The sequence below is a fragment of the Dromaius novaehollandiae genome, chromosome 10, assembly GCF_036370855.1.
Source record: "Dromaius novaehollandiae isolate bDroNov1 chromosome 10, bDroNov1.hap1, whole genome shotgun sequence".
NCBI classification, from domain to species: domain Eukaryota; kingdom Metazoa; phylum Chordata; class Aves; order Casuariiformes; family Dromaiidae; genus Dromaius; species Dromaius novaehollandiae.
In genome coordinates this window covers 19,034,038-19,046,737 of record NC_088107.1, presented here as the reverse complement: position 1 = coordinate 19,046,737, position 12,700 = coordinate 19,034,038, and the positions used below count along the sequence as shown (strand labels likewise).

Sequence of the window (12,700 nt, the reverse complement as noted above, 5' to 3'; positions counted from 1 at the left end):
GCCAGGCTAGCGCATGTTGGCAGAAGTGAAATGGGAAGCTTTGAGGTGGAGAGAAAGGGGAAGCAGAGCCTTTTCTACTCCTTCTCAGACTTCAAGGCCTCTACATATTAGATGCTCACCTGTTCCACCTTTTGGCCAGTCAGGTAAAACAGACATTCCTAGGTCACGATTCATATGACCTCCCTTAGGCATCTACATTAGAGTGAAGAAAATTCTGCTCCAGAAGACATTTATTTCCCTTGACTTTAAAGAGAGCATCGATGCAAGTGTCTATACTGTAGATTTCTAAAGCTGGGTGATGCATCTGTGTGAATGCACCTATGTCACCAAACCAGCTTTGACCAATTCACACATGCAGGTTGTACACATCTGATAGTATTTATGACACTTGAGTGTCTTTTCTCACTGTCATCAATATGCTCTACTCCTTTTTCTGGTATGTTTTGGTGAATAGGAGGTAAACAGCTGTGTGTGGAGTTTTAGGCACCAAAGAGATTTTGTGTGCATCTGTTTTCAAACTTTAAAAGACTGTAAAAGAGTAAGAAGATATCATGGAACCAAGATTATAGTTCTGTGCCTCGCTATGTCTCTGAGCTGCTGGATCACCTTGGATGATTTAACTATGTTAGAAATTGTAAGAGGTTACATAGGACTGTTTTCTCTCATGCCAGATCAGACTATCTAGTCTCAATGATGAGGAATTCTGCAGGGAATAGTTCCTCCCTAATGAAGGACTGCGATGACCCTGAAGTCAGTGAATGGCTATTGCATTGACTTTTCTGATATGCTTTCCCCAAACTGTTTAGTGATTTACTGTATTCATTAGAAGTCTACTTCCATTTTGTTCCTGCCTGTTCAAACTGCAGTCTTTGAAGTATAGTGAGCAGTTGCATATGTATGTCAGGATAACCACATGCTGCTCTCTGTGCACAGTCCTCCTACGTTTTGCTTTCTCTTGTTCAGTGAAACTGCAAGATGTGTCAGAGGACTGCAGAGAAGGAGGCAAAGTATAATGATCTCAGCCATGAAAACTGTTTAGTGCAATACTTCTTTGCACCGGTTATGTCAGCAATGAAGTATGCGCCAACATATAGTATGTGCTCTGTAAGCAGATATTTTCCATAATGTGTCCAGGCTGTGAGATAGCATCCACCCCAGCTGGATGTGGCTTGGGTTTTGTCGTCTTTGTAGCCCTGCTGCAAGACTGTTTCTCTCTCTACCTGCCCCCACCCCCCAACACACACTTGGCCTCTATACTGCGATTATGGTATAGGTGCTAGTGGCAATAATAATAATAATGCAGTCTGTTCTCTAGCTTGTTAGAAGAAGTGAGTCTGATATTATGCTTTTGGTTTTGTAATTGGAAATATTTGGTGGTGCACTTGGAACTGGTTTGCAAGCAATGTGCATGAATTCCATATCAAAAAAGCATAAACAGGCCAGGAAACTACATTCCTGAAGCCGCAGTGAATTTCTTTTGCATGTGTGAACTCTTAATTCTTTTTTTCATGTACTAGAGTTGAGTGATGGGATGACCATCTCTACGGACATATTGTCCCTATGTATACCTCTTCTCCGTCTCTCCAGAAGTGCGGAGCAGATATGTGCGGATTGGGGATAATACCATTGTTTGTTCAATTCAGATAGCTCATAGAGGGTTTTGGCCATTTTATCTCCAAAGACAAATTTAGATGATTGATAAACTTGAGAATTTCATTTTGGTAACTTTCTAACAGGGACCTGGAAAAGCGCTGCTGCTTTATATGAGAAGGAAGTATGTGTTGCCATAAGGAGTCTTGAATTAAAAAGAGAATTTTCCATTGTGAAAAGATGTCTTTAGCATTTGACCAGTCAAACTATGACTGTGTTTTCTGTGACTTCTTCTTAATGTTTGTGCTGTCACTGCAGGCATCAAAAGCTAGCAACAATGAACATAACTAAGAGGTTTATCATATCTTAAAACAAGGCTTTAGAGAAGAAAACTTGTGCCTCAAAATGACACACACTACTAAGAGCTAAAGAAACACACAGCAATTTTTCCAAGATTTTGCTGATGCTGTTTCTGTTAGTGTGCAAACAGAGTAGCTGTTGGAGGGTGGAAAAAAAAAAAAAAAGAAAAAGAAAAAAACCTACTTATTATCTAATCATGACAAAGCTTGAGGTCTCCTAAAGACAAGACTTTAAACTTAGCTAAGAAGGATTAACACTTCCTGTATATTTATCATATAGTCTTTAATAATAGAACTGGTCAGAATAAAATTATTTACAAAGGTCCTGGTTTGCACATTGAACTTAGAAGTCTTCAGTATGTATAATCTTTTGGGCTAATTAAAAAAGGCATATAACTTTATCATTGCATTTCTGAAAGAAGGTTCAGTATTTCTGTTTTCAGCGATAGAATATAAATCTGAGCTTAAGCAGGAATATAATTACTGAATGTGAGATCAAGCCATAACACAGTACTTACTAGAGTGTGATCATTTGAAGGTATTACTATACCAAAACCTTCATGAATCACTAATGAGAGATTTTCCCATCTTGGTTATGGTATAGAAAAGACACAGATTTAATTTTGAAAGCTTAAGATTACCTTTATGAGAACTTACTGGAAATGTTTGATCTGTGCTTTCCACAAAGACTTTCTTATGCTTGGTTCAGTTTGAACTTAGTAAGTTTGTTCTTACATAATATTTGAATCTTACATAATGTTTGACACAGCAATCCAGAACAAAAATTTCATTTTTTCTTTTTCTTCAGTTGTCCTAGCAACTCTTTTAACTAATCATCAAATATCCGAATGTGGAATTTAATACTAACATCAAATTTATTGCTTGTATTGGCAGTTTCAATTTTATTTAAATCTGTCATTCACAGAGTGAAAATATGGCTTTTGCTATGGCCTCTACATTGAAGGACAAGTTTTGTGTCTGCTTATCTGGAACTTGTGCTGTTGCACGATTTTCACTCAGTTAACGTGAGACCATTTTATTTCCTCTCATTCCTTCGACCTCTCTTATTATACAGTAGATGCATGCAAGTGTCCTGGCTTGGTTTTAGAGGGAGGCAAAATAATCATTTTCTCCTCAGTCTCTCATTTTTGCTATCCAGAGAGAGCTTTCTCCTGGCTATTTCTGAACCTCTGCAGTTAAAACAGCTGTTTTTAATGGCACTCTAGACAAACAAACAATTGGATAGCAGTAGCCTCTGAGTAGGTCTTCTGCATGTGCTGTTTCCAGAAGTGTTAACTGAGTTCCGAGTGTCAAGCACATCAGCAGGATGTGAGGGCATCCGAATGGTACGATGGGCTTGGGCTCCCTTTTTGTCTCCACCAACAACATTACTGATGCACCGTTTGTTCTCAATGATTTTTGTGTGTGACTGCAATGTGTGTCATGAATGAAATGTTGCTGGTGGAAAGGAATCAGATGAACTCCCAAGATCTTGAGCACCGTTTTTTGGCTACAAGAATTTTAGCAAATTATGTGTATCTATACAATCTGCACATAACAATATAAATGCTACAGTGAAATTGAAGTGAAGTTTTGATAGTCTTACAACCTAGAAGTCTGGATCAAAGACTTGGCTAGAGTGAAAAAAATTATCTGAACAATTTCTGAGAAAACTAACTTAGTTTGGCATTTTGGATTGTTTCTTATAATGTTGGGAACCAAAGGTGTAATGTCATCTTATTCAAAATGTAGGTATATTTTTGCATATGGATTTCAACAGACATTTGTGAAAATGCGTATGGAAGTGCTTGTATACATGGAGTTGAATGTTCATTTTATACACCTAAATGTGGGTTTGTATGTTATTTTTGTGACCATCAGTACTTCTACATACTCTATATATGACCATGGAGAATATTTACTTTTTTTCTAGTCTGATTCATGCTTTTTCTCATTTTTCTTCTTCCCCTCCCTCCCCAAATTAAGTGTCAAGTTACCATAGCTGTTTTCCCATTTCAGTGGAATTTGACTGAAACTTGACCTTGGACAACCTTGAAGTGGCGATGGTGGTGGTGGGGGCACTAGCTAACCAGGTGCAAATACAACTGAACATGAAAAACAGGCAGAGTCTTCTGGCTTTAAAATGACAAGTGTGGGGGGGTGATATTGAAATGAATCTGTGTGACAGCATGTGCCGGGTAAATGTGTGAAAGAAGAGAAAAGGAAGATGAAAAAGAGAGATTAACAAATATATATCTGTGTGTCTGTGTTTAGGGAAAAAAAAATTGTTAAGAAAATGTAAATCTAATATTGGGAAGAAAATGTAGTACATTGTAATGAGAGGAAAGAACAAATATAAAATGGAAGAACTGGGGGATAACAAGCCTAAGAATAATAGCCATAAAACCGTCACAGGATGTAATGTTTTAAAACCCTGTTAAAGCTGTTCAGTGCTACTTGGGTTCCATAGTAGAGCAGAAGACTCTAGTCTGGGTCAGAGAGAATGATATTTGTGCACAGTATCACTAAACAAGTTTTAAAAGCTGAGTAGGTGCTGGTCATTCTCACTATTGAACAGGTAAACCAGGCAAAATGTTGGATAGAGTGCAGCATGCTCACGTATCCAGTCAGGTAGCAAAGCATAGCCATGTAGCTCATGAGACCACTCAGGTCTATATATCAGTGTTAATTTAATGAATATTGAGGTTCGTTTTAAATAGATCTGCAATGCTTAAGTTTTTTTAAAAAGTCATAATACTTGTTAAACAAAATTAGTGAAATCCCAGTCTGCAGACGAATGTTCCATGAGTACAAAGAGACTAAATGTACTGCATCAGCTGGAATGATTTACTCAGCTCCGTCACTGACATGGAATGTACTATCCAAGTTCAGGATCCACTGAAATTTCATGTCACCTTTAAACCAAAGGAAAGCCAGCGATGTCTGAGCTGGATTTTGAGGTATAGAGCCTTTGTTTTTCTGAACCAAACAGTAAAGAGGCTGCATTCCTGAGAAGCTGTCATATGCTGTACGCAGCATCACTGCAGTGGTAAAGCAATTTCAGTCTTACAGCATACCATTGGGTTTATCAAGTTATCTTTTAGAGACCTCATATCTAGGTTGATCTGTGCCAGTAGTCAGCCAGTGTTTTCCTCCAGAAACTTAATTTTCTGTTCCTGCATTTGCTAATAAATGTTTCTCTTGTCTAATCTGAACAGGATTGGACTCTGGGCTGGGGTTCTTGTAGGAAAAACAATTGTGACCTCAACATTGACACAGTGAAGTGATAATAACAAACTTGGGAAGAGTCAAGGCTGGAAGAAGAAAAAATTATTTCTCCAAAATAGTGCTACATACAGATCTGCCAGGATCAGGGTGTGCAATAGGGATGATAAGTGGGTTCAGGACAGGTGGTCATACTTCCACTGTCACTTTTTGAGTCAGTAAAATATTTTATGGTCTTCTCTATTTTCTTACAGGCCAGTGATACTCCAGAGCTTCAAAATCAGAAGTAAAATCAACTGGACAGTTGCCTGCTGCTTTCATAAATAGGTAAAAATATTAGAAACAGAAACAGGGGCCTACCTACCTCATGCCTGTGTATAGCTATAGACAACCCCCCTCCCCAAATTAGCATCTGTCATTTAGTTGTTTTGATGCGCTGAGCGCAAGTCCATGCCTCACAAAGAAAACAAGAATAAAGTGTAGCCAACAAAAGAAACCAACTAAAATTATTAAGCAGCTAACAGTATGCCCATTGCCTGTGGCAACAAGGAGCTGTTGGCTGATGTAGTGTTACTTTTTAAATGAATCTTTATTTATACTTCTTAAAGCTTGGATGCTAAATGAGTCCCTAAAACCATCCCTATCATTGCCATGCTAAACTGCTGCAGCAGTTGATCTGTCCCTGGAGCAGCTCTATTTTGGGCTTAGTTCTTTGCTTTCATATTTCCCAGCAGTTCATTCTGTAATAAGAAATGGTCTGACCCTTTGTGAGAGTATCATGGAAGATCCCCATAGTAATAATCTTGGTAAGGACAGTGAACTAAACAACGTAAGTGTTATTTAGCTCATTTTCAGCTGCTGTAAATTGTCATTTGCCTGCTGAATTCTTTGTACTTTCTTTAGGGAGAAAGCAGCATTACTGGTGTGGATGCCAGCCGTGTTTGCTTCATGTTTGCCTCACCAGAATGAGATAGGGCATGCAGGAGAGAAGAGATATTTTTGCAAGTAGAAGCTGCCATGGTGAGTTGTATTCTGTCCCTGCTTCTGCTGCAGAGCTTCTCAGTGATGCTAAACATTGCTTAAACCCAACATCACACAAATGTTTTTCCTTCTCCAGAAGTTTGTTATGCAAAGCATTTTCTTGGTATCAGTGCTGGCTTGAAGTTCTTTCCTACTGCTTCTTCCTCCCCTGCCTCACTGGGTCAACAGAACTGTTTGAGGGGTAACTTGAGGTTATGTTGAAAATTAAGCCTATGGGAACTAGGCTTTTCATTTCTGAAGTGCTAAATATCCTAGAAGATGGTAAAAATGCCCAGGAACTCAAACTTAGTAGACATTTTTAAACCTAATCCCTCTCTTTCAGCTCCACCCTTAAAATGGTATAGTAGTTGCACACCTTACAGACACATTCTCAGCTAAGCTCATAAATATTTTTTGAGGCATGCATATACAGAACTGATGAGCACTCAAGCACATAATAAAGATACTCCTGTCTTCAAGGTGGCTCAAAAGATTACCGTAAGTCAAATTCCTGGGGCCACACTTGCATGACCATATTCAAATGAACCTTTGAATAACTGCTAATTAAGTGAGCCCTCTCCATTCTGTAAAATCTTTTAAGTCCCCTCATTTAAACATTCCTCTTGAATGAGAACACCATGTTGAGGATGTGATTTAAGACTGTGTTATAATGCATAAGCACAAGAGAACTGAATGAAAATTGTGCATTCCCGCATCTACTAAATTTGATTACAGGAGATTACAGTCAGAATATTCTAATGCTTTTGGGTGTGCGGTTGTTGTTAGAAGAACCGTGGCCTTTAGCTCATGCTACCTTCAGAGTTTAATTCTGTCTACTTTTTTTACTCATACTAATAAGGCTTTATAATACTCTTATATAAATACAGTATTTCTTTTCTGTGCTTATTTGTGACTTTGAAAGCTCTAATTTTTTTTTAATGATCTATCAATATTGTATTTGACATAAGGTGTTCTGTAACATTTCTATAAGAAGCATCAGTAATGATATTGTGGGCTTGGGGGGTGGTGGTTGTTTCTTTTTGGCTGCTATAGATCATAAAATGAAAATTGCTTAAGGATGTCAGAAAAATGAGCTGCCTAGGAAAAATCAAATTTCCATTACTGCAAAATGCATGTTTTCTGTCATTGCTCACTGTGATCAGCAAGGACTCCTAACAGAGCAAAGGTCCATAGCACCATAACATGGAAAATATAACTGCCTTGGTGTCTTCAATTAATGGATTTAATTTGTTTCTGATTTTTAAGATTAACATTAGGATTGAAATTCAATGTAAACAACTTGCTGCAAAGGAAATTGAACTTATGAAGCCTATAATTTGCTATAAGTTGTTGCCTTTTTCTGCAGTCATGACAATAATTCTATCTCCCCTAGGGCTTCCCTTCTTCCTTATCTTCATTTCCTAAGGTTTTCCTAGACCCCCACTTCTACGCTATCCCAGTTCTCTCTGTTGTCTTCTGACTACCTTCTATGCATGATGTTTTTGTACGCCAGTTCAGCTTCTGGACAGAGGCTTACTACATATTACACACAGATAGGCCTGAGCACTTCTGCATCTACAGATTTTACAGACTGAGTTCATTCAGAATTCATCTAAACAAAAGCAAATACTGTATCATCTTTTATTATTGTTGTAAAATCTAGGAATGATTCCTAGACTGCTTGTCTTTTCGTGTGAAATTTGTTATCGTTATCATGACCAACTTCCATGAAACTTTTCAGATTTCTCTATAGTAGACTGTAACACTTTGTAAGATGATTTAGTCCTTAAGACTTGCTAAGTGTATTGGATCTATTGCAAAACTGAACTGCACTATTTGCAAGCTATGTGAGCTTCACAAGAAGTATTCAGATAAGCAATGGTTTGACTATGTTTTGAACTCAGCATTCCTTGAGCTAGAGAAATGAGATAAGTCTTGTTTAATATTAAGGTAGACTCAAGCATGCTTACTGCGCTAGCATAAGCACTAAAATGAGATGAAAGTTGTGAAATACATGAGGTGGCTTAGTACTAGTCAGAATTAAGCCTGGAGTGTAAGAGGGAGAAATCGTTTTTAACCATATCTAAATGGTTTTTATTTGTAAACCAGTTATGTGATCAGTATCTAGAAAGGTGCTGCTATGGGAATGCTATGCTGTTCTGAAAACAATGAAGCATATCAACCGCATCTGACACGTTGTTAAAGAGAAGAACAAAACTGTCAAATCTACTCAAAGATCTGTGATTCAATTTTTGCTAAAATCTACAGCACATTAGGAAGCCAATGTTACCAAACCACTCGGAAGAATACTATTTGTGACTGTGTTATCTGCGACAGTCAGCTGGTCGTTAGGCCAGTCTGCAGAGCCTCTTTCACTAGTGGTGTAGGTTTATGATGGTCTGTGTGACTGTGATCAAGGTGTGGCTGGGAGTTAATGCCCTTCAGAAAGATGTCTTTGCCTGAAAATTTCATTTGTCTTGTTATATAAGGAGTAGAATTTAGACCCATTGTATGGATTAATTTACACTGAAAAGCAGTATCAACTATATTTTGATTGAACAGACTGAACTACTCAATGGAGCAACCTATTTGGCTTAAGACATTGATAGCAACAGGCATAAAAAACCAACAACTTACACATTTGAACAAACTAAACATGAGAAGGGAGAGAAAAATGTGATTTAAATTCCTCTGAAAAGCTATAATTTTGGTTGTAGAAAGTGCAAGTAAAAAGAGGAATGTCTTAGCTGGCCTCATGGCTGGGAGTAGAGTTTTGAAGATGAACCAGAACTTCTAGCTCTTTTTGGTGTCTTTATTATGAGGACTCTTTCTCAGCTAAAGTAGATGAACTTTAATTTCTTTTTGTTGTCTTCATTCAGTGTACCATATAAAGAGTTTTAAAAAACTAATTATAAATGGCTATTGTCAGCATAATAAAACATAATCAAAATAACTATTATTTCTGCATCGATATTGACACTTCAGCCCTGCAGACGTCAGGGAATTTGGCAGTTTTCCCTGGTTAATATCATAGCATTTGTTTTCTCCATTTGCTTTACAGAGGACCTATTAATGGTATGATTCAGGTGAAAGAGATTCATACCTATCCTATCCAGTAAAATCTTTCTATCAGATTATTCCTGTGTTCATTTTTTATTATTCAAGTTTATGTGAATATGTAACGAGATAAGTTCCCCCTGAAGAATGGATGCAGGGAGAGGAGACTGGGCTCAAAAATAAAAAACAGTGCTTCTAGCAAAACTTAGAGGATATTAACAGCATGTTATGTTATTCCAGGTAGAAGGGAATCAAAAAAGAGATATGAGAGTGAAACAGAAGAAACCTCCAAACTAAACATCTTGCCTCTAATTTAATCTTCCCTTCTCTCAAAAGCCTTTAAAAAAAAATGTAGTTTTGATGTTTCCCAGTCTGTTCTAACTAAAAGTAGTTGGTGTAGAGAAGATGGTGAGTAGTCTTTATCAGTCACAGAGTATAGGGTGGACTATTGGGTGGCAAATTTTACTATCTTTTAAGCTGTCTTTGAAATGGTGTATTTTTCTAAAAAGCTTCTTCTCTGTTTAAATTGGAGATTGTGCTTTTAAAGCCTGAGCCATGACCTTGTTCTGATACTACCGTTTTGTGGTTTTCAGCAGAAAGATTGTCAGTGATAGTGCTCTGAACTTTTCTAAAGATGATATTGACCAATCTAAAACCAGATTCTAAAAATAAGATGATTGGAAAAATGTCAGTATCCTTCCTCTAGTGAGAAGTTAGCAAAATTCAGGAAAAATAATGGCAAAGATGGGTTTTGCTTTGATCAAAACAAAACAAAACAAAACAAAAAAAGACTCACAACTCCAGATATTAAAAAATATGGAATGAGTCTGCATAATTCTGTGCTAATTTATTTATCAAATTATGCTATTTCAATTTTGAGAGAAATTCTCCTATAGAATTAAGTTAAATATAGCATTGTATTTCTTCTTGATTTGCCTACATTTTGGTCATCTCAATTTTCATCAAACTTAGGAATAACTTGGCTTTGAATGAATCTTTTAATTGGATTAAATATCCTCTGCATTTTGTTTTCATGGTTTACTTTCTCCAACACTGATCTCAGGTAATACCAGTTAGCACTGTATATGCCATTAGCTGTTATGTGTCTAATCGAAGTTTAATATATATGATGCATCTAATCTGTGTATCTAAAGTCTCTAATCCTGTAATATTCTTTTGTTAGCTTTTGCTTTCACGGGGGCTAGGAGATGAGGAAATTAGAGTAGACCGGGGACCTGCACATCTGAAGAACAAGGAGGAAATGATGAATTATTCCATTTTACATTGCCGTCCAGGCATCTTTTGGTATCTAAGCAGTTAGTCATTTGCTGAAAAAACCCAGATCCTTCTTGGGTAACCCTTTCACTAACCTATTACAGACCTCATTTTCCTCTGTGTTCCCTGATGCAAGACTGGGGCGGGGGAGCCTCGCTTAGGTGGCTGCAGCTTAAGTTACAAGCGCCGTCGCGTTGGGTTCTTGAGCTGTGCTAACCCCACAGCTGCGGCCTGTGCTGCGCAGCCCTTCGCTGCCTGCGGAGCTCAGGTGTGAATGTCTGCTTTGGTGAGGGGGGGTTTCTGCGTGGTAAGTGAGCCTAAGTCTGTCACACACGTCCCCTTCCAACAAAATGCCCGCTCTGCTTTCAACCTCTGCAAAGTACTGAGTGTTTTGATAGCTTTTAGTTTGTTTTGCAGTTATGCCTCAGCTCAGTTTCTGTTTTCAGGTGTCTACCCTCCCCTGCGGGGCTGATGATGCTGTCACCCAAAGTTCAACAAAATACCACTTCTAAGTTTTTAGGAAATTGCAGTCATTGGGATTAAGGAATGTTCCAGAACTCTCCAGCAATGGGGAGGTGGCTATCAAGAGAGAACAAATCTCATTTTTAGTTTTCTGATGCAGTTAGTATAAGTTGTAGTCAAAGTGATACGACAGAAATGTTATTCCGCTGTATTTAAGCGTTGTCTTGGCTATTGATGTAATAGTAGTTTTGGAGAAGTATTTTGGCTTATGATAGAGCAGTGACAGTTGGTTTTGCAAATAGCCGAGCATGTCACCTGTCATTACATGCAACTTTCTCTTAAATTCATCACTTGGCAGTTACTGCTAATTTAAGGCTAATTTAAGACTATGTACCATTTGGTTGTACTCTGTTTCAATTTCAGCATTGAATTGGTCTTAGGAGTCCTCATTAAGATACAATTAATAAAGTCTAAGTGGTGTATTAGGATACTCAGGCGGCTCTGCACAATGTGGGTGGAAGTAGAGGAGTGTTTTAATTACAGGCTATGTACTGACATTTTGAGGTTTAATTGTTAGTTGGATTGGTTATTTTAACAAGAGTCTATTGTGAGGCATTTTGTTACGTAATAACAACAATACTGTTGTTGTAAATTTTGTCCAGGGTACATATTGTCGATGGGCATAGACTTGTAGCTTTGCTTTTCCAAATGTAGAAAACAAACGTTCTAGCTGATGCTCTTCGCCTCTGCTATGTGCCCTAACAGGCTGTGTTCCTTATTTCATCAATGGGAACTAGACTCATGTACTTATTTGTCATGAAATCAAAAGACTTTTAGTAATTACCAAAAAAGTAGAATAAAATACTTTTAAGCTTTATTCCACACTGAGAAATGTGATGCATCATCTTTTGTACAAACTGTATAGATCATGTTTTCCACCACTGAAAGAAGCCGTCTCTGTTAGACAGTAACATCACATGGCTCTTCAGGCCTCCCTGTCCAGTGAAAATTCACCGGGATATTAGATAGACTGGTTGACATTACCCATATTGGTGTTTAGGTAGACCAGGATTAATACTTGTAGGTACATAAAAGATACCATGAACTTACCTGACCACAGCTGTATCGTTTGTAGGTTTTGATTAGTTGAGTGCTTTGCTTAATGAGGAGTATTTCTTTCAGAAGCCTCATCATTGCTAAGGCATCCTTTAGAGATAGGCAGTGTGGTTACCAACCTCAAGAGGTCTTTCATACTTCCCTTTACAGTTAATTTGCTTGTGTTTTTTGGTGGTTTAGCAGTATAAATTGACTGCTCTGTACTCTTATTGCTTGAAAACAATTAAGCAATTAAAACAGTTAATTAACATTCTTCAAAGATTTGCTTTGTGATATAGTTTCTCTGTCTTCTTTCTGAGAATCTTTTGATTTGGAAGCTTATTTCTGTAATATTTAGAGGCTTTAACCTGTACAGAACTGAAGGCCTAATGGAAAGGAGGATATTTTACTTACTTTGAGTTTAGTGATTCAAAATGGTGGAGAAAGGACAAGAAAATAATACTTTATAGACTTTAATAGAAGCTCTAATACATTTAGGGGATTGTCCACTTGAACCTCTCTCTCCCTCTGGGTTTCAGTGTGATGAAAGAATGAGACCGAGTTTATTGCTGAAGTGTCTCATCTAAGCATACTAAGATTGCAGTCATGATAGTCAC

General features: G+C 37.6%; 1 protein-coding gene across 6 annotated transcripts in view; it reads left to right on the top strand.

Annotated features, from left to right (window-relative positions):
- Positions 1 to 12,700, top strand: part of OTUD7A (OTU deubiquitinase 7A) — a 221,468-nt gene that overhangs the window by 101,229 nt on the left and 107,539 nt on the right. For all 6 annotated transcript variants that reach the window (XM_026113458.2, XM_026113457.2, XM_026113462.2 and 3 more), the window contains 2 exons: positions 5,429 to 5,501; positions 6,078 to 6,194. The gene's annotated coding sequence lies outside the window, so the exon portion shown is untranslated. The remainder of the gene's footprint in view (positions 1 to 5,428; positions 5,502 to 6,077; positions 6,195 to 12,700) is intronic.